Source organism: Podarcis muralis, chromosome 10, assembly GCF_964188315.1.
Source record: "Podarcis muralis chromosome 10, rPodMur119.hap1.1, whole genome shotgun sequence".
NCBI lineage: Eukaryota > Metazoa > Chordata > Lepidosauria > Squamata > Lacertidae > Podarcis > Podarcis muralis.
Window position 1 is genome coordinate 3,400,644 of NC_135664.1, and position 27,241 is coordinate 3,427,884.

The 27,241-nt window shown below is 44.9% G+C and overlaps 1 protein-coding gene across 2 annotated transcripts in view; it reads right to left on the bottom strand.

Moving 5' to 3' along the window:
- The window catches only part of GRM3 (glutamate metabotropic receptor 3), a 99,906-nt gene extending 74,423 nt beyond the window's left edge, over positions 1-25,483 (bottom strand). For both annotated transcript variants that reach the window (XM_028747796.2, XM_028747795.2), the window contains exon 1: positions 25,012-25,483. The gene's annotated coding sequence lies outside the window, so the exon portion shown is untranslated. The remainder of the gene's footprint in view (positions 1-25,011) is intronic.
- Positions 25,484-27,241: the final 1,758 nt, after the last annotated feature.

A 27,241-nucleotide genomic window follows, 5' to 3' on the forward strand; every position in this document is an offset into this window, starting at 1 on the left:
AAAATGTGGAGTTGCTAAAACTTATATGAAATAGATGAGGAAAAGTATAAATGGATTTATTGGGATAGATTTTAACACCAACTTTAAATATATTCAAAAAAAATTTAAAAAATTAAAAATTGTCCAGTAGCACCTTAGAGACCAACTAAGTTTGTTCTGGGTATAAGCTTTCGTGAGCGTGCACACTTCTTCAGATACACGGCTACCTACCTGAATTTAAATATATTGCCATATATATATATATACACACACACACACACACACACACACACACACAGTGTGAGAGCAGGATGGATGCTGCATGCTAGACTTGATGGGCCTTTGGCCTGATCCAGCGCTGCTCTTCTTACATTCTCACGTTTGGTTCCCAGGAAACAGCAGCCTAACATATGTGCTGGTTACAGTGAGAGTCCCGTGTTGAGTATAAGTTCAACGACTGATAAACGCTGTGGAAAAACTTGCACTCCTCTCAGAGTGGAACAGTTGGGGGACAGGGTCCCTATGAGTCATAAAATATTTCAGCAGGAGCAAAGGGACCACAAGGGCAGATTTTCATTTGGGCCAGAGCCAGCTGTGCAACCTGATTTCAGTGTCAGAGGGCATGTGAAATAGTGAAATACCAGAGGGGCACCTGAACATGTGCAGAGTGCATTTCCTTCAAATCCTATCCACAATAATGGGAGGAGTGGAGTTAGTTGGGAGTGGCTGCCAAGCAGAGTTGAGCCCCAGCACATTCCTTTTTAGAAACCAACAAATGTGTAGGGAAATGTGGGGGGGGACGGGACGGAAGATCTGCTTCTGCCCTGCTGAAATAGCCAACCAGCAACTGAGAGGGAGGGCCTGGTGCCCCTGTCTCCCCCTGTGCCGGCCTTACAGGGAGGAGACTGGGGGAGTTGAGTGGCGCTTGCAGTCTAGGCCAAGAGTTGTAGTCTGAGCAGCAGACTGGAAATCTTTGAAGAATAGACTTCAAAGGGAAAGGGGAGGGAAGAAACAATGTACAATCTTCATACAAATGTGCTCAAGGGTCTCTGAAGCTCAAAGCCTTTCCTGATTTTAGAATTAATTATCACTTGCCACTAGCAAGCTTTTATTCACAGGTAACTGGTACAGCAATCAGAGGCCTTTAGGTGTAAAATTCATGAAATTGTATTAAACTGATGAAAGCTAAGTAAACCACCAGATTTCCCTTTGGTATCTTTGCAGCACTCCCCCTCCCCAAATTCCCTTCCAAATGTTTGATGTCAAATCCTCTGCATCATTTATATGCAGGGAGTGGGGCCAGCTCCCAAAAATTCAAATGCTGAAAGGGCTGTATTGGAAATACTGCAAAATATAAATTAGAAATTATCCTTGCCACGCTCTCTGGCTTTTTGGTGAATAAGTGAGCATATGCAAACTCAGGCACCAGTGTTCCTCGACAAATGCAAAAGCAGTTCCGGGAAGGAGTCTTGCTGGTGTAAATCAGCATGCCACAATTTGAGTTATATTGTTGGAGAGTCTGACCCCAAACCATTTGTCAACCCCATGACTCTACCGTCTATATTTTCCGCATTCTTTTTGACAATGGAAGGAGAATGTCACAAAGATAACTCTCCCTAGACTAATAAATAAATAGTTGACATAGTTCTTCCCATCATCTCTATTTCCCAGGGACAGTCCCGGATTTACAGAAGCCGTCTCGGTTTCTGATCTGATCCTGGAATGTCCCGCTTCTCCTTAGGTCATCTCTATTTCCATGGGAGAAATGTTGGAGGGCATGAGGTAAGACTGGGAACGTCCCCAGTCTGAAACCCTTAATAGCCACTACCAGTCAGTGCAAGCAATGCTGACTCCTCAGGTACCTTCCTGTGTTCCGATCTGCCTCCCTTACTTGCGAGGGTAAGGGAGTAGAGGCATTTTAAGAGGGGTAACTGATTTGCAATAAGTGATCCCGGAAGAGCTGCTGATTGTCTAAATTGGCCTTGGTTCGGTGCTGTTAATTGCTCATTTGTATGGCATGAGACTAGTGCTGCAGAAGTCAACAAGTTCAGCAATTCCAGGATCGGGATCAGCATGCCCTAAATACAATCATTTTAAAAGGAGATGCCAGACAAAAGTAGTACAATAATGTAAAACTGTCGAGATTGTTTTTGATCTCTCACTCACTGGTTATGTGTCAGCATTCTCCAATAGCTCCCAGCTTGTGCCTATGGAGAGATGTTTTCTCAAAGCTCTGCATGAAGAAAGTTTGGCTCCTTGCTTGTTTCGTAGGGCCAGGAACCCAGGTCTGGAGGCACTTGTGGGCTGGATGAGGCAAAATAATCTGAGCTTGAATCCTGGCAAGGCTCTGTGGGTGAGTGCTTCTCGTGTTGGAGAAATTAGTCAATCACCTGCTCTGGACGGGGCTGCCCTCCCTCTGTGCTGCCTTGGGATGCTCCTGGATCTAGCTTGGTCACTGAGGTCCAAGTGGTCTCAGTGGCAAGGAGTGCCTTTTAGAGGCTTCAGTTGGTAAGACAACTGCAACCATCCCTGGACCTGCAGAGCTTGATCACAGTGGTCCAGGCACTGGTAAGTTCAAGGCTGGACTACTGCAATGCAGTCTACATGGGGCTTCCCTTGTGCTTCATCTGGAAACTGTATTTGGCGCAGAATGCTACAGCGTGATTGCTTATAGCAAGGGTGAAACTAGGCTTTATTTCCCCTGGGTCAAAGACCCAGTTTGGCACCCCCACATGCACACAGAGAGAGACTGAGACCCTCTGGAGGCTTCACCCGGGGCAAAACACCCAGCTAGCCCCGCCGTAGCAACAGCTCTGCTTATAGTAATGCAATTTCTCAATATATTACACCAGTGCTCCAAGAACTGCACTGGCTGCCAGTTCACTGGGTTGAACTCAAGATGTTACTTCTGGTATATAAAGCCCTTAACAGCTTGGGGCCAGTTTACTTAAGGGACCACCTTGCCCCCACATGCCCACTCTGTCATTTGGAACTGCGGAACGTCCCACCTGCCTTTGTAAGGAGTGCGGCAGCGCTTATACTTTGGAACTCCCTGCCTATTGACGTTAGGCAGGGGCCATCACTACACTCCTTTAGACGCCTGCTGAACATGTTTCTGTTTCCATCAGTTCTGTATTCAGACACATTACTGGTTACATGTGTTTTATTGTTTTTAGATGCTTTTAACAGTTAAATGTTTGAAATATGTTTTTATTTCAACTGTGTTTTCATCACAGATGTGTTTGCCACCCTGGAAGGAGTAATGGACGGAGAGAAATGGACTTATGCAAGAAAGGTGGTGGTCATGGTTCAAAAGGAGAGGTGGCCCTCAGCCCTGCTCTATGATCAGCTTGGGGCTCTTAGGTCCATGAGCAGAACCTAAAAGCAGTGGTCAACGCTGAGCTCTGGTGTAAGAGGGGCATGAGAATACTCGGAGAGTTGTAACTTTGTGGAACTGTCTTTGTTCAATTTTTTCTTGGTAGATCAACTCATCCACTCAGACTGCTGCATATAAAAAGGGAAGGGTGTTTTCTTCTTTGGGGGACATTCTTGTGTGATGAACAGTTAGTTGCCAAGCCCATCTCTTTTGGCTCAACGCTGAGATTCCCAAGACTGCAAAGCCGCAGGTGACTGGCTTTGCTTCCTGCCCCCTGCCAAAGAGAAAATTGTTGACCTTCTGGAGCATTTGTTTGATTAGAGATAGTTGACACAGCTTGTGGGAAATCATTTTGTAGGGGGAAAGAATCTTACTAGTTCCTCTGTATCCTTAGCTTTCATCTTCCCTCCTGCTGCGTATCATGAACAGCCCACCGAAAATATCTTGTGAGGACCAAGGGTGAGGCCAGGCAGATCTTCCCATCAGGACAGAGGACTGCAGCCTGCAAAAAGGTTGTGCTGTTGATTGTGACTCAAATGGCCTCTGTTCTGAATTCCAGGGTTGGAAAGCATATCTCAGGATTTAAAGATGGCATTGGGAATGGCTATAACACAATTCCGCCAAAGCCCATTCTCATGACCAGCTGTGGTTTTCATTTTATATATTACTTACTAAGACCTTCCACCTTTTCTTCATGGAGCTCCAGCGGACATACCTGCTTCTCCCCCTCATTTTATCCACTTTAAAAAAGACCCTGTGGGGTACGTTAGGCTGAGAGGCAGTTCCTGGCCTCAGGCCACTCAGTGAGCTTCATGGCTGGGGGGGAACTTGAACCCTGGTCTCCCAGGTACTAGTCCAACAGTCTAGTGGTCTAGTGGACCACTCCAGCACGTGGTCGTCTTCCTCAGGGACTCCTCTCTTTTGGAGTGACGATAGGCACAAAGTGTTAACTGGGTCATGTTTTAGGAGGGGCTGGGGGTTAGACATCCTCCCTGGGCCCACTACCCCCTCTGTCCATGGGGCTGCTTTCTCACAGCTTTTATTGTGGCTGCTGCTTCTCTTCCTCACCCTGGTTAGGGCCTGGCTGTTTGCTGCTTGGAGAGCCAGGGAGCTGGCGGGCCATGGCATTCACTCCCCCTCACACCATTGACTAGGGGACAAGTGAGCCATCAAGCCTGAACAAGTCTTGTCAGTCAGCCCAGAGTGTTTTGCCACTTGGGGCAAAACAGAAAATGGGGCTCCACCTCTTTCTCCTCCTCCACTGCATGAGGTAACTCAGGGGGGCCCAGGGAAGCACTGGGGGTGCTGAAGGTGGTGGGGGATCAAAAAGGAGGCTGGAGAGGAGCAGGTGAAGGTATGCGGGGGGGGGGGCGCTGTGGGCACTGTGCTCCTTGGGGCCCAGATCTGCTGCCCCTCCCAGCTGTCACCAGCCAGCTGCCCAAGGCAAACTGCTTCACGGTGTCTCATGGTTGGACCAGCCCTATGTGCTTCGCAAGTGCCCAACCAGCCTAGTCCTTGTTGCTGGTCCTCAGCTGGGCCTCCGTCTGCAGTGAATATGCTGGTCAAAAACACCTCTCAAGTAGTTTCCTTTCCTTTCTTTTTTTAAAAAACCCCTGTGATATTTTGGTGATTATTGTGAAGTTTCTCCCTGCCCCAAATGGAGCACTTGGAAGTTGTTGAGGGACCACTTAGCGTTCTTTTGTGTGTGCTAGAAATCTAAGTGCATTCAGAACTTATATTTTAATCACAGTAGTCCTTCAAATGCAGTGGTTGTGCATCTGGAGTCAATAGGAAGAAACAAGGAAATCACAGTTTTTTCTTCCGTGGTGGGCCCCATTATCATAAAAACAGCACAGTATGATGAAAACCATGGATCCTACACCAAGGCCTTGTTAGCCTATTTGACCATGGTCAAAATGGCTTCAATCTCCACCGGGAAAGAAAATAAGTGAATTACAGGGCCAAGCACAGACGTTCTTGGCTCTTCAGCAATCTTCAGTGACCCACCAGCTCTGTTCAGAGCTGCTCTGCTCTTCTCTTGAAGTTAACTGGCAGCCACCACCAGCTCTTGCTAGGCTTATTCTTTATGAGACAGTTCCTGTCATGATTCATGGAGACGCCCCCTGTAACCAAGTTGGAAATCCCCTGATTTGGGTCAAGCTGCGTCCATGTAAGGCCAGCAGAGCAGGCTGTGACTTTTGGCGTCGTCATTCATCCTCAGGCGAGCTAGTCCTGGTGTAACTATTTATGATGTTGCGTCATGTGACCCTTAAGCAGTTGTCAGGTCTAGTGTGATCATTGTAATAAGCAACATGCAACATAATTAAAGTCAGAGGCATCTAGGAGAGATGATGCATTTTACTATCACCTACATCAGGCTGTTTAACTGGCAGGAACAATGGTGGTAGCAACAAACTGATGTCTAATAATTCTATGGAATCAGGAACACTGGTCTTTAAAGCAGTGATGGAACTACACTGAACAAAATGGGGCTTTTCATAGCATCACTTTTGTTTTTGGCAGTCCAAACAATTTAGAAAACATTTTCTGTCAATAGTTGAGGAAAGCACAACTCAACAGTGTTGCTCTACGGCTAGAGATACTGTGATGGGCGGACTGAGTTCCTTCCCTATGCAAGCATTTGCCTCTGCTGCCGCCATGTCCTCTTCTCCTGCCCCAGATGAGGCTTATGAGCCCTCGGGTGGGCAGGGGAAGGGTGGTGGAGGGGGAAGCAGAAGTGGGCACACAAGGTTTGAGACAAGCGGACCCCGACCCTATTCATGAAGCACTGAGCATTTGTGTGCATGGCTGTTTGATTCCTTGCAACATCTCTAGAGCCAGTTGCAGTGGGTCTGAACTGGGATCCCTGGAAGTCCCTTGCCCCCTCTGGCTGCTGCTTGCAGAATGAAACCACAGACCTTAGCTGGGCCACCAGCACCTCTTCTCATAATACTCCTGGTCCTGGAAACCACGTGACCACAGAAAGCCAATCCCATGCCAATGACGGCCAGATGGACAGCACCCTTTTGGTTTGTGGCTCTTACTGCTTTAGGAGCCCAAAGGAGCCCCGGTGGGGCCCTCCCTGAGGGACAGAAATCACCTTGCTTTCTGTCCCAGCTACTTGCCCTGCCCGCTTGCCTGGATTCTTTCCTTAACTGCTCAGCTCCTTATAAATTAAATATACTTCCATTCATACATTGTATAACAGTGGATGCAAAGACACGTAGCTGTATGCTACCCATATATTCCGTCCCAAGTCTTACTTAGCTAACCATATGAATTGCACTTTAAACAGAATTGCAAGTCAGAGAGAATGCCATGAAATTATGAAATTTGCTGCTTTAAATTAGCTTTGAACATGCATCCCCCCCCATGTTGTTCTACTTGGCCTCAAATTATATTGTCAAGACTATTATGAACTTTCTATTACGGCTTTTCAGAAGGATTTTTCTTTTTTAATTCACTCGTGTTTAAGCACTTGCAAGATGAGGGCTCTTAAGTGTTATTATCCTAATGTTTTCATGAATAACTCTTCTATGTTGCCAGATATCTTGGGGGTGGAGGGAGAGGGGGAATGGCAGCTGCAAGCTCTCCTACCGCACCACATCAAAGGAATGCTATCATTCTTACTGATTTTGTACCTTAAGCTGCCATCTGTCGCCAGAAAGGTAACGGGTGAAGCCTTAGCCATCACTTGCCTCTACTTCACAACAACTCAATTTCACAGAATCATAGAATTTGCTTGAATTACGTGTGGTGCAATTTTGTTAATGGCACAGATGCAGACCAAGTACAAAAGAAAAGAAGTGGCAATCATTCTGCTAGCCAGGGTGGCCAGCACTGGAGTGGTGTTTGGTTAGAATCAGGCTAACTGGCATTTGGTCTGGGTGGCTGAGTGGATTTTGGAAAAAGCAACATGATTGTTGCCATGCCTCAAACAATGCCTCTGATCTGCAGGCGAGACTTTTCATGCCACGATAATTGCTTGCTAATGCTTGCAGAACAAGTGGCTGTTAAGGCAGAGCAGTCTAGCCAGTAAGCAGTTGACCACTGTGCTCCCAGTGTCCCTCTCCCTCTGTACAGAAGCCAGTTTAGGATGCAGAAACATCTTTTGAGTATTTAGGGATGCTCTGTTTCTTAAATGATCTGTGGAAGGTTATAGCTGTATCTGGCAGCGGTCCTGTTTAAATGCAATAACTCAGCAGCGCCCTGTCCCCATGCTGCTGTGATTTATTGTTTTGCACTGTGGTCCATGTCATATTTTGGAAAATTTGAATTTGGTCAGGGCATGGATGGAAGACCTCCAAGGAAATCAGAGGAGCTGCAGGATGTGAGATGGCAGTTAGAAGAGGGGCGCAGTTCATATGTTGACCCTGGCTTAAAAGGCTTCTACTTGATGTAATCGGAGCTGGTTGAAAAATGTATCTGAATAATAATCATCATAAAATAATAAACATCATAAAAACCTGATGTTTTGCGCATGAAAAAGCTCCACATGTCAGTTTCCTTTCACTGACGATCACATCCTAGCCAACTTCAAAAATAGTTATTGAGCTTCCTCATCTACCTTAGGGACAGTTATCCACTATTCCCCCCTCCTGCCCCCCACCCCAGCCCCTCACCCCAGCCATGGCAAGCTGAAGATTGGGTGGGTGTCAAAGGTATTTTGTGTCACGCCCACTGGGATGCGTGGGGTTGGAAAGGAGCAGTTTTTGCTCTGAACAGTAGAGGCTCTGCTAGTTGCCATCTTTGAGGGGACAGACCATGTCTTTTTCTCTTACTTCATACAGTTGGGTGTGGCCTGCATGACTGGAGTGGGGCTTGGTTAGAATCTGGCTACTTGGCATTTGGTCCGGGTAACTAAATGGATTTTGGAAAATATCTGACAAATATGGGAGCCAGAGTGGTGTTTGGGCCTGTCAGGCAGATCAGGGCAAGCGTTGGCCAGTGGGACCAGAGTGCGCCCGTCAGGCTCATCTACCTCAGGAGCCTGCAGTGAGGGAGAAGGCGTTTCCTGGGGCCTTGCTGTGTGATCCCAGCGTGAGGCTGGCAGCTGGCTCAGGAGATGGGAGAGTTGAAATGCTCCCATCAATCCACCTTAGCGCCCAGGCCTCACTGGTTTGGGTTAATTGGGTTGAAATATTATGATTGCAGATTCTATAGTTATATTTTTTTAAAATATAGCCAGCTACCCATCAATTTTGTGTCATGCCCACTTGGATGAGTGGCATTTGAAAGGAATGGTTTTTAGTGTGGACAGAAGACAGAGATGTCTTGAATTTTTTGAACTTTTTGCAAAAGGTTGCTAAGGTTTTTCTGGCTGGCAAAAGCAGGCTGCTCAGATTCTTGGGTGCTTTAGGACTTGTGCTGCAGACCTGAAGGAGCATCTCCTCTGAGGGCCTTCTGGTGGTCCCCTCACTGCAAGAAGTGAAGTTACAAAGAACGAGGCAGAGGGCCTTCTCAGCAGTGGCCCCATGGAACGCCCTCCCTTCAGATGTTAAAGAGATAAACAATTCTACGACTTTCTGAAGACATTGGAAGGCAGCCCTGTATCAGTAAGTTGTTAATGTTAGACTTTTTTGTGCTGTTTATATTCTGTTGGAGGGGAAAAACTCAGAGTGGCTGGGGCAATCCAGTCAGATGGGCGGGGTATAAGAAAATAATAATAATAATAATAATAATAATAATAATAATAATAATAATAATATGCTTGCTTTCCATCGGCACTAGCTACATATTTGTCAATAATAAATTGATTACAAAACCTCCATGCACCCACCATGGCATTGCAAAACATAAAGGAAATCAGAGTTTGATGGCAGACTTTTAATTATTAATTTTAATTCTTACTATTTACTAGTCAGTCACATAGATAATTAATCCGCATTAGACAGTGATCTATTGAACAGATCCCAGTAACATTCACAAAGGCAGCAGCAATGTGTAAAATGTTTTTAAATCCATCTGCCCATCCCGTTTCTTTGCTCTCTGCTTAAACTCCATGGAATTCCTTTATATTCTACACGTCCAACTGCCCCTGTAGCCAACAGTGTATCCCTATCAAAGAGGAGAGAGCACAAAGTGACCTGGAAACAAATCAGGATTTTTTCTAAATGCACAGATACAAGGTGAATCTTGGGGGCAGTGCACCCTAGTAGTATTTTGTGGTATCCATGAGATTTCCTTAGATTTCCTTATGTGCCCCCAGTCCCCCAAACATTGGGGACCCCTGCCTTAAAATTATGGTTTTTCATGGTTTGGACTAATTTCCACACTAGGCGTTCCATTACCCATTTCAGTGTAATGTCTGTAATGAAAATCAGCTGTGTAGGGAACAGATCCACAAGGATCTATCAGTTTCTCCAGCTATCTATAAACCTACCAAGGTGTTATAGCCAAACAGAATTCTTAACAAATCTGTCTCCCTGTGTAGCTAAATTTGCAAAGTGCATTTTGTTCTACCTGATTTGAGTTTCCTCCAAAGAAAAACAGCTTATGGACCAAAAATAGTTTTGTCAAGTGTGAAGAACAGGCTAGATTCAACTCGGTGATGTGTGTCATTCTATTCTATATGTGAAGTACAACATTTGTGTCTGCAAACAGGGTTTTGCACATGGCTGGATGGGGGCTATTTGGCAGAAACCCATCAGGTGAAATTGGTGTGCAAGGGATGATTAATAGACATAATATTTGCTGATGTTCCTAGCTTGAAAACAACATTTCTTGGAGCAGAGACAGCAAGCACATTGATTGTTGATTCAGAAAAGTAATCGGTATGAAAAGCACCTTTTCATCTGACAAATGCCAAGACCTTTTGGTTTATTGAAGGTCGTATATTCTCTGTGACAGACAACAAGGGAGTCAGTTCAGGAGAAGATTTTTGATATTTAAAATGCAACCAAAAGGACACAATTTCACTGGGTTTAGTCACTAATACAATTTTGGAGAAAGCCAACTGCTATCCATCACCAGGTTTCTGTGATGTCTTTATTGGTGGAATCCAGGAATAGATCAAGGTAAATGTCTAGCACTTGGTGGCTCTCCCTGGGTCCAATGGTCAAAGGCGGTGTTTTAGTTGCTCATAATTAAGCCTGTTCTACTGTTGCTTTGTTGTGATGTTCTGTGTCACTATATTGATTTTTTTGGGGAGTAGGCTTCACTGTTGTAATATTAACTTTTATTTTCAGTACATTGCCTTGAATAGCTGCCGGAAAGCTGACATACAAATTTATGTGGCAAATAAAACACAATGGCCTTTTATGGGCTGGCATGTCTAGGAATGCATGTCTAGGGACATGGGTAGCGCTATGGGTTAAACCACAGAGCCTAGGGCTTGCTGATCAGAAGGTCGGCGGTTTGAATCCCCGCAATGGGGTGAGCTCCCGTTGCTCAGTCCCTGCTCCTTCCCACCTAGCAGTTCGAAAGCACACAGTGCAAGTAGATAAATAGGTACCGCTCTGGCGGGAAGGTAAACAGCGTTTCCATGCGCTGCTCTGGTTCGCCAGAAGCGGCTTAGTCCTGCTGGCCACATGACCCGGAAGCTGTACACTGGCTCCCTCGGCCAGTAAAGCGAGATGAGCGCCACAACCCCAGAGTCGTCTGCGACTGGACCTAATGGTCAGGGGTCCCTTTACCTTTACCTTTTTATGTCTAGGAAAGGGCTGTTGTGTTTATTTCATTTACATCCTGCCTTTCCTCCAACAATCACAAGGTTGTGTATGTCATGGTTCTTCTCCACCTCTTACAGCAACCCTGTGAGGTTGGTTAGGAAAAGAGATGGTGACTGGCCCAGTCATGGCTGACAGAAGATTTGAACCGGGGTCTCCACAGCTACAGTCTGCCACTCTGACCTCTGCAGACTGTGCCAGAAATACCCTCTCCTGGCTCCTCCCTGCACCCCACCTTGCTCTTGGCAAGGATTGATAACTTTTTTCCCTGTCAGGCAAAATCAATCAATAAATTGCTTGTCATGTTGGAGCCCTGCCAGAAGAAAAAATGTGCAATCCTATGGGCTGAGGAAGGGGAGCAATGATGGCACATAACACATACTGTGAGCTTTCTGCTTCTTGGGAACAGCAGTGCGAGGTTGTGCTACATTTCCCTTGTCTTAAATTGTAGGACATTGCTGCCCCCCCCAGCCCAAATACAGCATGCTGATTTCTGCCCTGCAGCTGAAACTTATATTTATGCCATGCTGTAAATCCCCACCCCCCACCCCCCCGCAGGAGTCCCCAGCCACTTGGTCCAGGGTGGGCACAGTTGGAATTCTGAGAAAGTGTTGTGGTTGCCAGTCACAAAATGGCTGCTGAGAGGGTGTGGTGTAACATCCAACAGAGCAGGAAAAGAGGCAGGGTGATGGCATGCCCATCCATCAACCATCCATGGGAAACGGCACCTGCACTACTAGCCACTGCTGTACTCACTCACACTCACACTGACAAAATCCCTCACACTTTGATCTCTGAGGATTAAAGGGAAACTGGAGCAGAGGTGCGAAGCCTTTTCCAAGTGTCCCTGCACTTCCCTTTTAAGTCTCAGAGATCAGAATCAGACTTAAAGGGGGGAGGGACTTGCAAAAGGCTTTAAGACAGCCCCACACTTCCACCTGAGCAAACAGGAGTGCAGAAGCAGTCTTAAAGGCTTTGCAAAAGCCTTTTTGAAGTTTTCAAAGGGCACTTTTGCACAGGACTTTAATTCCCACTCAGCTGATGAGTAGGAATTAAATCACAGTGCCTTGGCTGAACAATTTTGTTTCCTGCTGATAACAGGATCATGCAGCTAATGCAGAATTAAACTCCTGTCCCCTGCACACCAGCTGATTTCCTCAGTGGGGCCCAATTGGACCCTCTGGTGGGCCAAAACTGGCCTGCAGGCTGGTGGTTCCCAATCCTTGCTCTACCTGGGAGGTACAACAAAGCCGGCTGAGCACATGCAAGGAAAACATAGCAAGCTTCCTTACCATTGGTACATTGAGCTCAGTATCATCTATAGTATCATCTCCCTCCCTCCCCAGCCAGTGTGGCCAATGGGCAGGGATGTTGGGAGTTGTCGTCCAGCAATACTGGAGAGTCACAGAGACAGATAGCAGTTCTGGGGGCTTTCAGATGGCTTTTGCAGCTAACTGGAGATGGCAGGGATTCAATGTGCATATGAAGCACCCCTTCCTTTTATTTCCTCAATTGTGTCGGAAGGAATGCACAGAGGGCAAGCAGTCAATCTGTGTGATGTGTCCATACTGTGGCTATGGCAAAAATGGATTGGTGACCCAGTAGTATTTCTGACATAAACTTGGTTGTTTTCTAAATGTGCAGGCAGTTGGACAAGGGAATGAGTCAAAGATTTTTTAGAATGAAAAAGAAATCTAGTTTTGAGTCTTGCGTTGTGTATATTCCCTGTTTGCAAAAAAACACAGAGAAGGTTTCCTCAGCTATTATCCAGCCTAAATGCAGCATAGCTGTGCCAAGTTCAGTGCTGATTTAAATCTGAGGAGCATTTTGTGAGATTATATATATATATATATTCAACAAAAGCCTTCCTGAAGGCACACTTCCTACAGCCGTTTCACCAGTGATGACTAATGAAGCTTCCAGCTACTGCTCACAGGGGACTGAGACAAGTGTTAGGGTGTGAGAGGCTGAGAATGCATTCAGGCCAGGACTTGGCTGAACTATGAATCAACATATTTGGGCGATTCATCTTCTGTACCTGATGGAAAAGTGGAAAGAAGCATGCCCCACCATGCAGATGTGCATTACACAAAAGGTCATCCTTTGTCCATCTTAAAAGAAAGATTTCACACATCAAGACTACCTAGCTGTATAGTTTAGAGAAAGGAGGGCTATGGGTGGGGGGGATGAACAAGGATGGTGAAAATCATATCTTGTTTGTGGACAGAGACTTCCCGCCTCCCTTTTACTTGATAAAATAAATTATGGTGCCTAAAAGTTTCTAGTGATGCTATCAGGCCCAGCTCTATAAATGGGAACTGTTCTCATGTTGCCAACCTCTGCACCTTCCTCACGGAGGTCCCATGGAGAAGCACTGCATATGCAGATGAAATCAGCCTTCTTAAAGTCCAGGGGGCATGTCTGACTACTCTCAGCTTTCCCTTGCCTGTGTATAATGAAATCCAATAGAATACGATCACTTCCTCCCAAGGTTCCCTGTACTTTCACTTCATCATTCAGTACCTTCCTGTTCATAAGGACCAGGTCCAAGATAGATGATCCCCTTGTTGCTTCTTCCATCTTCTGGGAAATGAAATTGTCAGCTAGGCAATGGAGGATTTTGTCAGACCTTACTTTCCTGGCAGAGTTTGAGTTCCAAAAGATATTGGAGAAGTTGAAGTCTCCCATGACTGTTATATATCTCCTTTTTGAATGTTTCATAATCTGCTGTAGTAAGGCACCATCCAAGTCTTCAGTCTGGCTTGGTGGTCTATAGCAGACCCTTACAGTAAGGTCACTGTTGTTTCTCTCGCCTACAATTTTTACTCATATATTCTCAATCTGCTTTCCATGCTCCAGGTCATGGATCTCTTCACAAGTGTTACACATTCTTTACACAAAATGCTGCTGCTCCTCTCTTCCTGTTTGGTCTATTCCTTTTGAACAGGTTATGCCCCTCAAATCCTACATTCCAGTCATGAGTCTCATTCCACCAAGTTTCAATAATGCCTATTAGGTCATATTTGCCATCCTGTATTAAGAGCTCAAATTCAAACTGCTTGTTTTCCAAGCTCTGTGCATAAAGACAAGAATACAGACAACTGAAACTATGAGTCATTCCCTCCAGCTATTTCCTCCCTGAAGTTTCCTGCCCTTTAGCGGGTTTCTGTAGCACCACCTCAGTTTCTTGTGCATCAATGAAGATATTATCCCCAGTGCCAGGTATTTCCCTGTTGTCTATACAGTGGTACCTCTAGTTATGAACTTAATTCGTTCCGGAGGTCCGTTCTTAACCTGAAACTGTTCTTAACTAGAGGTGTGCTTTCACTAATGGGGCCTCTTGCTGCCACTGCGCCGCCGGCACACAATTTCTGTTCTCATCCTGGGGCAAAGTTCTCAACTAGAGGTAACTCTTCCAGGTTAGCGGAGTTTGTAACCTGAAGCGTTTGTAACCTGAGGCGTTTGTAACTTGAGGTACCACTGTAATATTTTCTCCCTCCCCCTCAGGATTTAGTTTAAAGCTCTCCTGATCAGGTTTGCAAGACTCTTAGCAAACACATTCTTGCCAGCCGCTGTGAAGCGCAGCCCATCTCTTGCCAGAAGTTCTTCCTCAAAGAAGCCGAGACCACAGTGCAAGAAGCTAGACCTTTCCTTACAACACCACCTGCACAGCCAATGCTTTACTTTTAGTATCTTCCTGTCTCTTTTTAAAAAGCGGATATTGCATTTTAGTTACAGCTATGTTGGTTTTTATTATTATTATTCATGCAAGTTATTGTAAAGACAATTAAGAGAAGGTTTACTGTAAATGTCACATGAACAAAAAAAATATGTTTTCAATGTTGTTTTAACTACATTGAACTCTTTTAACATTTTTTTAAAAAGAGTCACACCATTTTTATTCCCTAATCTTGAAAATCTCCCCGTGCGGAATTGCTTTGTGATTTATAGGAGCATTTGAAGCCCTGGAGGAGTTGTCTGAATTTCAGTATCATCTCATGCTTTTATTGAAGGGGGGGGGGAGAGTCCTCCAACCCACTCCAGTAATTAACATTACACATTAGGCTTTTCTTTCTAACAAGTAAGTGCTCACAGTAATTTTGAGCATCATTTGCTGCATATAATATCACAAGTAATTAGTAAGCAGTATTAGGAATTTAGGGAGGGCAGGGGCACATGGCAGTTTGTGTTGCTATTCAAATATATCCTCTCCAAGTGGGGCCTGCAGCAAAATGCTGGCATGTGGGGGGCTCCTGCTCACTCTTCCAAGTCCCCTTCCCCGCTGCCTTCCATTTCATGCACACTGAGCATGCTCAGCCATCGCTGGACCATTTTTGAGTCTCCCTCCCCTAGGGCTTTGTTTTTGTACTTTTGCAGAGCCCACTTGCACCTGTGTTTTGTGTGAACAACTGTGTACGGAGTGATTCACTGCAGGCATTGCAGATGGAATGCTACAGGCAGACCGTCTCTGCAGGAGAACCAGGCTGGGTTACAGAGGAGGGCGGGCTGAGCAGGGGACCACAAGAGCAGGGCAGGGCAATCAGATTCACACCAAGATGCAAAGGCTTTCGAGTAGATTCAAGGGAACAATGCAGTGTTTGAAGAGCATTGATATTCATCCTCACATCTCTTTATCTCGTGAATCCTCTTCTCCCAAGAGCAAATCATGTGCCATATATTAAAATCAGGCTGGATTTCTTATGCACCAAATATAATTCTTCTGAAATTAACTCTGGGATTGATTGAAGGAACAAGAATAACACCCTCTAGTCATAGTTGTTGAAGGGACCGCCCAATAGCATTTGTTCTTAAGAGTGGGCTGGAGGAATAAGATGGAGCAAAATTTCAGAGAAAATAAAGGCTTTCAAAAGAGGAGGGATTCAACAAAGAATAGTGGAGGAGAACAGAGAAGGATTATGTCCCAGATGGTAGATGTTAGCACATAGGGGATAGAAAACTTAGTTGAAAAATATTTTCCCCCTCTGATTTGAGATTACAAGGAACTAGGGGCTGGTGGGAGATACAAATAGGCACCCACCCCCATACAGATGGAGAAAATCAGGCTGCACACATGCACTTAGTTTGAGAATCAATGGAGACTGTGCTTTTTTCACCCTGTGTAGTCCACACAGAATTTGGATCTATTTTGTAAAGATCTATTTGCCCCTGTAAAGCTCTTCTTGAGAAAGTGGTTTCATTCTGACAAATTTTGTGGGAGGTGGTCTTTTTTAAAAAACCAATCAATCACAAACTGAAGTGGTGGAAATGTGCAGGTAGAAATGGGAAACTGAGAGAAATTGAAATGAACATATTTGTCCATCGGGGCATCGCTGCTTCATGATAGCAGTCAACCCTAGGGCATTTCTCCATTTTCTCAGGGCTGAAGGAAAGGTTAGTGGTGGTTGCAAGGTGACTTATCAGATGAAGTGGGGCAGATGGGTAAATGGGAAAGCACATCCATCACGGGAGATCCTGAAAAGGGAGGAATTCTTCATCCATCTAAAAGGGCTTTAACTTCTCAGTGTTGAGATGAAAAGAGAGAAAAATGTGTTAGATCTTGGAGTTCTTCCCCCTCATTGCTGTCATTGATGTTTTGCCTGAGTAAGGATTGACTAAAGAATTAAACCTTGAATTACAGGTAAATTCCTTAATTAACATACAGATTTGGTTAAGCAGTGTGCAAGGATGGCTATTGGCAGCTGAGATAAGGGAGAGCAATGGTTGAAAAAAATTAAATGGATTAAAACATTTAACTGGCTTTAGGTTGTCTAATGAGTTATTAACAGACTATATAATCCTCCTCTATCCATGTCCTCCACCCGCTGTACTTATTATTCTCCAAAGATAAACATGGCTGCTTCCAGTGGGGTTTTGTTTTCAAGTGACTTGTGTCTATATCACTGAAGACCTGCAGCCAGTGAAGGTGAGGATCTGTAAAGCAATTCAGGGGGCTGGGCAATTATATTTCCCCAGCATGGGGAAACAGCCATTGTGTCCCAGGCTCATTCTACGGTATTTGTAGTGAATAGGACCTTGAGTGTCAATGTGGGAGAATATCTTGCCAGAGATCCTGGAAAGTCAGGGAAGGTATAAGGTTGCCCAAGGCCTTTTCTAGATTATGGAGACTCTCCTTGAAAATAACCATATCCTCTGGTTAGGAGTGTGGGATGTGACACATAAGTGGCATTCAAGTACAACATTCCTTGTTTGCCTAGAATGGACATGCAAAGGGAATGCTTGTTCCAGTCAGTCGAAAACTTCCTGTTTCCTCCTGGGCTGGAGCATCCTTCCTTTTGCATGTGACTAGAGGTGGGCGTGACCTTACCTTACCTGCACAAGGCACAAAGCCCTCCTCCCTTCTTTTTGACTTCCTCTCGTTGTTGAAGCAGCTTTTTAGCTAGAGATGCTTTCAGCCAACAGAGGACAAAGAGACTATCTCCATATGGGATAGACTCACATGTATTTTTCTGTAACTAAGTCTGCCTTCAGGGATCCAACTGTGAACTGATGCTGCTGCTGTGAGTAAACTACTTTTATATACAGTTATACCTCGGGTTGAATGTGCTTCAGGTTGAGCACTTTCGGGTTGTGCTCCGCGGCAACCCAGAAGTAACGGAGCACGTTACTTCCAGGTTTCGCTGCTCACGCATGTGCAGACACTCAAAATGATGTCACGTGCATGGGCGGAAGCGGCAAAACATGACCCACAGACGCACCATCGCATCTTACGTTCTGTTCAGGATGCAAACGGGGCTCTGGAACGGATCCCGTACGCATCCTGAGGTACCACTGTACCTTAAATAAGATTGTGGAGTGTTTATTCTTTTAACAGGGAAATAAGGAATCTTACCAGGAAACTATATTGAGAAGCTTAAACAAAGCTTGCAACCAGCTACCCGCTGTTGCTAGTGCAAATTAGGAAGGATATTAATAAACAATATATCCTCTCCGGCCTCCCTGAACATTCCCACAAGGAGTGACAAACCTTGCCTGCTCCATAGGATGAGACAGGATGGCATTTATGCAGTCAAGAAGACCAAGGCATTTGGAGAGAAAGAGTGGCATGAGAGTGTGGAATATGAAACAGTCAAAGACCCCACTGGGGTACCAGTAGGCGAAGCTGCATGGGTTTGATTGTGTGAGCTTGTGGTGCCCAGTCTGGGGCCTTTGGGTGCTGTTTGACTACAGCTTCTGCAGTCCATGGCATTTGGCCTGCAGTTAAGCAACATCTGTGACCTTTGATTTGGCGGTGGGTCATTCTGGGTGATGTGATATGAAGCATAAGTCTGCCAACCCTTGCTCCCTTGACATAGTGACTCCAACAAAATTAGTTATTGACTGGATCTATAGAGGAAGAGGGAGACCAGTGAGTGAACAGGCCTGGGGAGGGAGGCAAAGAACTGACCTAGGTGACCCTTTTGGCGCCCTCAATCCTACAATTGCAGGAAAAACAATCTTATCATGTCAGTGACTAAGTTTTAAGTCCTCTGTGCACTAACTTACCTGGAAATAAGCCCCTTTATGCACAGCAAGACTTACTTCTGAGTAAATAGGAATGGGATAGCAATGCAAGAGAAAACAAAAGTGCACAGGTGAGTTTCCTTTTCTAAACAGTCATATTGACACTGTAAATGTCATTTAAATAGCCTCACAAGGAAACTTCAAATAAATATATCTCATCATTATGTGTATTTGACTGATTATGTTTCTTCTAACTTCATCCTCCTCTTGTTTTCTCGGGGGTAAAAGATAATATTTTCCCCCTGACCAGCTTGCTGATTCTTAAAAATTGCTGCAGTTGCATTTGAGTTTATATTACAAACAAGATAAAATTCCCTAGTCTGTCTCAATTTCTCTCCTAGGAAAGCAGAGTTCAGTCAAACTGCACAATTAATTTGAGATCACTTTTGGGAAGAAGAGGTGTGGGTTAGGAAAATATTGTGTGAAGCTCTGCAGCTCTCTTCTGGGGGATTTCAGGTCTATGCAAGGAAGCTTAACTCACTTTCCTATAAAAAGTAGCTCATTGTTTTCCTGGAACTGTCCTATCAGGTATGTTTTCCTTTAGAATTGCAGGTTGCATCCTTTTCATCCTATGGCAGATGCACACCCTCCATATGCTTGAGTGTCTCGTGCTCCAGAGCTTGCCTTGTAATACCAGAAAGGTACCTCTTGCACAGCTGAGAATCACAAGATTTGGATGCTCAACCTTTTGTGTGTGCATGTGAATCGTTGCAGATGATGTTAAGTATAACAATTTAATTTACTGAGATTGGGAATGTTTAAATGCATTACTGTGTGTTTAATTCTGGAATGTTCCCCAGTAATTATCCACCTTCCTCGTCCAAAGGAAATATGCATTCTGTTGCCTAATGGCTATGTGGGTTGCAGTGCTGCTATAACCTTATCATCTTTGCATATCAGCAGAGATGGGATGCGGGTGGCGCTGTGGGTAAAACCTCAGTGCCTAGGACTTGCCGATCGCATGGTCGGTGGTTCGAATCCCCGCGGCGGGGTGCGCTCCTGTCGTTCGGTCCCAGCGCCTGCCAACCTAGCAGTTCGAAAGCACCTTCGGGTGCAAGTAGATAAATAGGGACCGCTTACCAGCAGGAAGGTAAACGGTGTTCCGTGTGCTGCGCTGGCTCACCAGATGCAGCTTGTCACGCTTGCCACGTGACCCGGAAGTGTCTGCGGACAGCGCTGGCTCCCGGCCTATAGAGTGAGATGAGCGCACAACCCTAGAGTCTGGCAAGACTGGCCCGTACGGGCAGGGGTACCTTTACTTTTACCTTTTAGAGATGGACCTTTATGGCCTGATCCCACCAATTCACTGGTGTTGTTGGGTTTCCCCCAAAAAAGAAGGAACCACTTTGATCACTTAACATGATATATTGATGCTAACTATTCTGATATTTCTCTCTGTGATTTCATCAGCATTGTGCTCAAAATTGCCACAATATCCTGCTGTGTGATACTGTCTCACCAGCACAGCTGCTGGTGTATCACTTCTGTTCAGCAGTCATGCGCTGGCGCATGAGTCTTAGGCTTGGGAAGAAGCTCTTTGTAACAGCTGTAGATGTGAACGAAATTTTACACGTGCAATATTGATATCTAGCCAAATAATAATAATGTGAATAAATCCTGGGGAGAGATTTGAAATGACTGAAATGACTTGAAAAAGTAGAATCTCTCTCTACTGTTTTTTTTTTTTTGACAAAGTGAAGCTGGGCCCCATAAGGGCTTATGCATGTTCAGTTGTATTTTTACTTTGAGAAGAAGACTCCCTCTCTCCTCTTCAGAGCTTACCAATACCTGCTTCACAAACTTTTGGCAATTAGCTATTTGTACAATAAATGCCATGATTGCAGGTGTGCAATGCAGGTTTTGCATTGCATAACCCGTTTCAGAGGGTTTCGTTTTGCAGAATTTGGAATGCTGGTTCTCATAATTTTGTCATAGTCTGGGAAGAAGGATTCATGAAATAAAGGGAAGCACTAGATGCATGTGAGTAGAGATATGTGCCAAGCACAGAGGCTATGTCTATTTCCTGGTCCTGTCTTCTAGTTTCTTGCTGCTCAGTCCATGTGCTTTCAGGGCTGGAACCTTGCTTAGACAAAGAAAGGGAAAATGAGAAAGAAGGAACCATGTGGGCTAGATTAAGAAGAGAGCGAGGAAGCACAGTCTCCCAGCATTTAGCAACAGCTCTCCGTTTGTGTGTTAAAGCCCACGTTCTATCATACCCGTTTTGGGTTTGTCCTCTGTCACCCAGAATATGATAGTAATTTGTCCATAATTTTTGTGTTCCTAGATAGTTTTCCACTGAATTACTCACTCCGTTTAAAATTACACTACATTTCATAGGACAGGCCATCAATTTAACAGTGCTTCATAATACACCTTGTTTTGCTTGCAGTTATGTTGATTTGGTAACTACAATTCAGGTCAACTGACAGTGCAAGCTGAACCATGTCTACTCAGAAGTAAGTCCTATTGAATTCAGTGGGGTATACTGCCAGAAAAATGGGGTTAGGACTGCAGTCTTTGTCATGATAACTAGGTTGCACTGGAAATCAAAGGTAAGAAGTTATTTATTCTCAGTGAGCTAAAGTTTGGGGATTGGGGCAAATGGCAGGATGAACTAAGCCAGTCAGTGAATTAGCATCTTGTTTCCATGTGTTTTGAAAATGTTTTCATTGTACAAAGGAACAGTCGCTGAGAGAAAAAAATAGGGGGGATAGACTCTGTAGCTGTAGCTCTAACTGACATAGCCTATAATAATTTGGACACAGGGGAGCTTTGGGTGTTAGGAATGGGGTAACTTCAGCTGGAAAATTCATTCTTGTATCTTACAGCTGGTTTGCAGGCAACACTTAGAATCAGAGATTTGGAAGGGACCCCGAGAGTCATCTAGTTCAACCCCCTGCAATGCAGGAAAATCAGCTAAAGCACCCATGACTTAAGGGTGATGTGATGGTTTAGCCAGCTTACAGTCATTCACACATCTGAAAACCCAAGAGATTTTTATTTTTGCCTTATCAAAAGCCTTCGGTGTTCAATTTGGTTATTGTGTTAATTGGAGCCCCTATTTATTAATGGGAGGCTCTTTGCCTTTTACCAGCTACATGGCAGGCAGAAATGCATGAGGTTCAGTTCAGTCACTGATCCCCATGTCCTTAAAAAGCTTTCATTTGTTGGGTTTTAGCTGACCATGCTCCCTTTTAAGGCACAGAGCCTCTGTCGGAAAGAAAGGTGGCAACCTGGTGCTTAAGTTTCTTCACTTGGAATGGACTCCTTCCTATTCTTTAGAGGAAAAGATGTCATAGTTGTAACACAGATTAACTGATTATATCTGTGTGAAACATTTGCTCCGTGCAACTGGTTCTCAGCACAATGCTCACTTTTGCTCCCTCGTTATTTCTACACTTGCATCTGGAAATTGAAGGTTCAGCTAAGGCCAACCCCACATTATTTATTAGGGTTCTAAACTAACCAGGAAAAGGGGGGGGGGGATAATCAGCTTGACCTGCTCCTGTGCCTTGAGTGGCAGCTTGATGTGTGGAAAAACTACAATCTGAAGCTCTTCACACCATAGAACTAAACATTATTACTTGCTAATGTCTGCTCTGCATATCAATCTGTGATCAAAGGCAAGGCTGAAGAGTTGGCAGCCCTCAAATTCAGGTTTTTGTTTCACTGAAGTTGCAGTTCTGTGGGTGGAATTCAACTAAATTTTAGCACATGGCTAAGTTAGGTCCATTAATTTCAGTAGGTCTATTCTGAGTAAACTGAATCCCACCCTATGCACACTTACCTGGGAGGGAGCGGCTTTGAAGATAGCATGGTTTAGGACACATGCTTAAGAATGGGCTGAATCTGTTCAAAGACAGCACAGCACAGAACATTAGCTATATATTACTGTACCCTATAGGGTCTGAGCTGATTCCCATGGCAGATTCATCTCGTGAAGAATGCAAGTAACATGTGGTGAAGACCAGCATGTGTGAAAATGTGATCACAAATCTAACACACTCCACATAAATTGATTTGGAAACAATAAGCTCATGTACTCAGCTGATAGCCACCCAGTGTAGTCAATTGATGTCTATGTCTATGTGAACCACAGTTCTCAATATTGGGAGGATGATTTCTCCCTGATATTTATTAAAAATGCTGCATTTTATGTAATGTATTTTGAACATATGCTGGCAAATAGCACCCCCTAAAATGCCATTTTTAAAAAAACAGCAACAGCAGCATCAAAGAGTCTTGTAGCACCTTAAAAGACCCACAGTTTTTTATTTTCATATTATTAAGTTATTTTAGTCTCCATGGTACAGAATTTGAGAAAAATAGTTTGTGTTCTTATGGCTCTACAACAGCTGTTCACAGAAACATTGATAGTTTTTGGATAGTTGGTACAATGGATGATACAGGGGTAAAATATTTATGGACAAAGAAGTACAAAAGGCTGAGCTGTGTCTCCTTCCACCATTGAAGTTCTGTGGCTCTGATCACTCACTAATTAATGGGTCAAGAAGGTTTCTCATGCATATTCACAGATCTGCCCTACAACTGAAAGATTATGTTCAAATATTTTAAAGCACCATGATTTTGTTTTTGTTTTTTTAAAATGTGTTCACTTGCAGCTTTGTCTAGAGTAAATAAATAGTATGGTTTTACTCTGATTGCCTGGATCAAAACATGCAAGCAGCAAGCAATATCATTCATGCAGAAGAGAGAGGAATATCCTCAAAATGTACAGCCATTGTTCTGTGACAATATATTTGATCAGGTGACTTCTACACCTTGCAAATTGTTTTCATGAATATTTAACCAACCAAGGGATTGTATGAGTGGAAATTCAGGCTAAGTCAGTGTCCTTAGGCTGTTTGACTTTACATTCTGCCAAGAAAGGTATTTTAAAACTAAAATTTGATCACTTCCCTACCAAATCAGTTAATGGCATTTCTTAAAGATTAAAAAAACACAGAGCTACAATTGCTTTTCTTAGATAAATACATTTTAAAGCTAAGTCCTGGATTCCACCCCATTCCTCTGAAATTGGTACAAACAGTAGAATTATTAAGCAAATAGACTTGAAATTAAAATGCACACAGTAAATTAAAAGGTGTGGAAAATAACTGACATAAACTATGTATAGTGCTAAATATATACATATGGCCCACATTCCAAAGGCAAAGATAACTTCTATAGCAAGCATAAAAAGAATATGCATATACACAAAACATACAAAAATGAGTATAAAATGAGAAAGGTCTTGCCAACAGAGAAAACAGTGAAAAGAAAGATATAAATGAGGATTGGGCTATAGTTTCATAACTAAACAAATGGGCTTTGGGTAGGTTGCCCTAGAATATTGGTGACTATGGAATCACAATGGGAACAAGGAACCGAAGGTGATCTTCTGTTTTGGCCCCCCTATCTGAGGACTGACATTTTTACATAAAATAATGAACACACTCTGACAGCTCAACCTAACAGGAAGTTCTCTCATGCAAGTCTCCTGGAAATAAATGGGAGCTTTGCAGGAGCATTCAGTGGGGCTTGCACAGCACCTCCTGGCAGATTGTCCCCAAAATGTTTAGATCTCTAACCACTATATCTGGTCATTTCTGTGTTCTGAATCTCTTCACTCTTGCTTTGCCTTTAAGGAGGAAATTCTGTTTGTTATTGGCCATCAGATTTAAGAGCCAAAAACCTCATGCAACAAACAAACAAGTAAAGCCCTCTTGGCTGCAAGTCTCATCATGCCATTTGCTTCTCTCAAATTTCTCTCTCCTCGCTCTCTTTTTTATCTGGGGCATGCAGGAAGAGGTCAAGAGAGAACAAGAGGGCTCACACCTGCTACATCTTTTGAAGGCTCCCGTTTACACCCAGGAAATAAAACAAGCCGGATTTCCAGCCCCTGCTTCTCTGCTCTCTTCCCCACTGCAGGAGTGCCAGGTCCCTAGAGATGCTCTGCTGCAAACCCTTTCCCACTTGCCCATCCCCTGAATACGAAGTTCGAACACTTCCCGGGAGGAGCAGACCAACGCTGACCATCCAGCATGCGAATCCAGAGTCAAACCACACTTGGCCCAGAACATGAAGTCCATCATAGAGGATTAGAGTCTTGGAGGGGGTCTTGGGGGACATCCAGCCCACCCGCTTGCTCAGCAATCCTTAGCCACAACACCTTCTCTATTCCAAATGCATATATAATAGTAATTATGATAAATAATAATATTTGGGGAGCCACTGCATAGGGCTCCACCTTCCTCCTGGAGGGCTCCCGAGCTCTCGCTTTCTCTCTGCGCGGATCCCCTTCGGATTCAGTCATTCCACGCCTGGGCTGCTGGCCCAGCTTATCCCGAAGACACCACGACGCTTCCCGAGCGAGCCCTTGCGCCGAAAACTTTCCCCCTGCCGCCCTCGCCCGCTTTCGGTCCTGGGCAGCTTCTCCCGAGAAGGAGGCGGAGGATGTCGCCTTACCTGGCGCTGGCGGGCGACGCTGGCTGGCGGCGGCTGCACTTCTGGTCCTCCACATCGTCACCATAACGCGGGCGGACGGGCGGGCGTCCTTAGAGATCCGAAAGAGATGTGGAGGCACCCCGGGGAAATGCCCGCACCCTCTTCCTTGGGGAAGGTGGTCCTCCTCCTCTTCCTCCTCCTCCTCCCCCTGACCCCCCGCCCCTCTGGGCATCAAGGCTGGCGTGAGCGGAGACGGGTGGGGGCCAGGGGGCGTCGGGAAGAGGCAGCGCGCAGCGGAGATCGGCCCCCTTTCCCAAGCCCTCCTCCTCCTCCACCCGCCACCCTTCCCCACACAGCCCCAAATCGGAGAAGTTTCACTGTCCCCAAGTGATGCGCTTTGCTGCAGCCCCGCATCTGGGGACTGCTGCTCCCTTCCAAACCTATCGCCTCTCTCTCTCACACACTCTCTGCCCCCCCCCCCCCAAATCCAGAGCTCCGGGCGACCCCCCCCCCCCCCGCTCGCTTGCCTAGGATTGGGCTAGCAGGATGGACATGGGGCTAACTTCGCATGGCCGGCAACTGAAATCGGCAGGTAGCCCTTGAGAGGTCTAAATCTGCCTTCCCTCCCGCTGCAGCCCCGTGTTGCTTCTGCTCTGGAGTGACAGCCCTGGAGAGGCAGACTTTGATGCGCGCCTCGTCCCCCTCGGCTGTTGAACTCCACTTGCAGCCCGGGCAAGAGCCCCAGCCCCTCCGGTCCCTGCTTCTGGAGGACCAGACGCGGCCGTCTCCTAGCAACGCCCTCATCAATCTCCGCGGGATGCTCTGTGATTGGGCCGGGCGGAGAGGGAGACGCGCCCGTTTCCCTTCCCCGAGAACGCTCAGGATGCTGCAGCCTGTTGTTTGCATCTTTCCCGCAGCGATAGGTAGACAAGACCCACTGGCTTGGGGGAGCCGGATAGTGTTGCGGGGGGGGGGGGGCGCGGGGAGGACAGAGAGAGGCTGGAATGCAAAATCAGGGTCATTATCCGCTGCCTCTTCCTGCTTCTGTCCGGGGTGGTATATCAACTTAGATTCTCCTATTGTCTCTATTCTGAGAAACAGCCATTCACAAACTCCTCACTGTGGTTCATTGATCTTAATGACAGTTTGGCTTGGAATTTAAAATGTGCCTTTAATAAAGTGTGCTTATGTTCTCTGGTAGATGACAATCAACAGGGGAGTGAAAGGGGGGGGGGAAAGGGGAAATAATCATGATGATAAAAATTAAGAATCTTTTAGGATATTTAATATATTAGGTATTGTACACAGTATAATACATACAGGTATATAGTTATTATTAATACAGTATAACTTCATATATATATATATATGAAAAATGAAGGACTTGTACCAGAACAGCCAGGTGTTAGGAAGCTCATTGTCTTTCGACACATGGAGGTGAAAACTGAGGTTAGAATGAAGATAATTCAGCCGCCCTCTCCCAAAAAACCTTGGGGGCAGTGGTCCAACTCTGTACGGGTACAATATCATTTGAGAGCTAGCTATGGATGCATCTAGGGAAAATACATTTATTTATATCCTACTTTTCAAAATTAAAAATCCCCCCAAGGCAACATGCAACAGGAGAAAACCATAAATCAAAGTCCTCACTAAAACCAACCTGTATAAATCATGAAGAGTGAAATGCAGGAGTGCACAAGACTCGACCCAAACCCAAGCAACGGATAATTTGACAATTTGTCTCATAGAACTAGCATGTGCTTTGTTGGCAGACACGCTTGCCATTAAATATCGAGAAGCATTTCGTAAAAGAAGGGGCAAAAAGGCTTGGAAGCAACAAGGAAGTGCCTTATGTGGAGCTGAAATTAGGGGATGTTGTAAAGAGAAATAAATTTGGTTTCTTCTTCACTCTAAAAAACTTTGGAAATAACCCTGCAGTGCTCTTGGCAATAAAAAAAGAAGTGTTTATTTATCACCACAGGGCAGCAGAGCAACATATTTCATTCCCAAACCACACACATACAGAGAGAGAGAGAGTTCATATCCTGCTCGACAAATATATGGTATATTTATTTAAATTATTTGTTTTAAATGTTTATAAAGCTCTTCATATTAAAACACACACACACACACACACACACACACACACACACACACACATCATTGCAGTGATAAACTTTCTGTCATTAAGGATGAGGGAATACAACTCATTTTCTTCATTTCCTAAACCTACCAGAATCATTTCCATTCT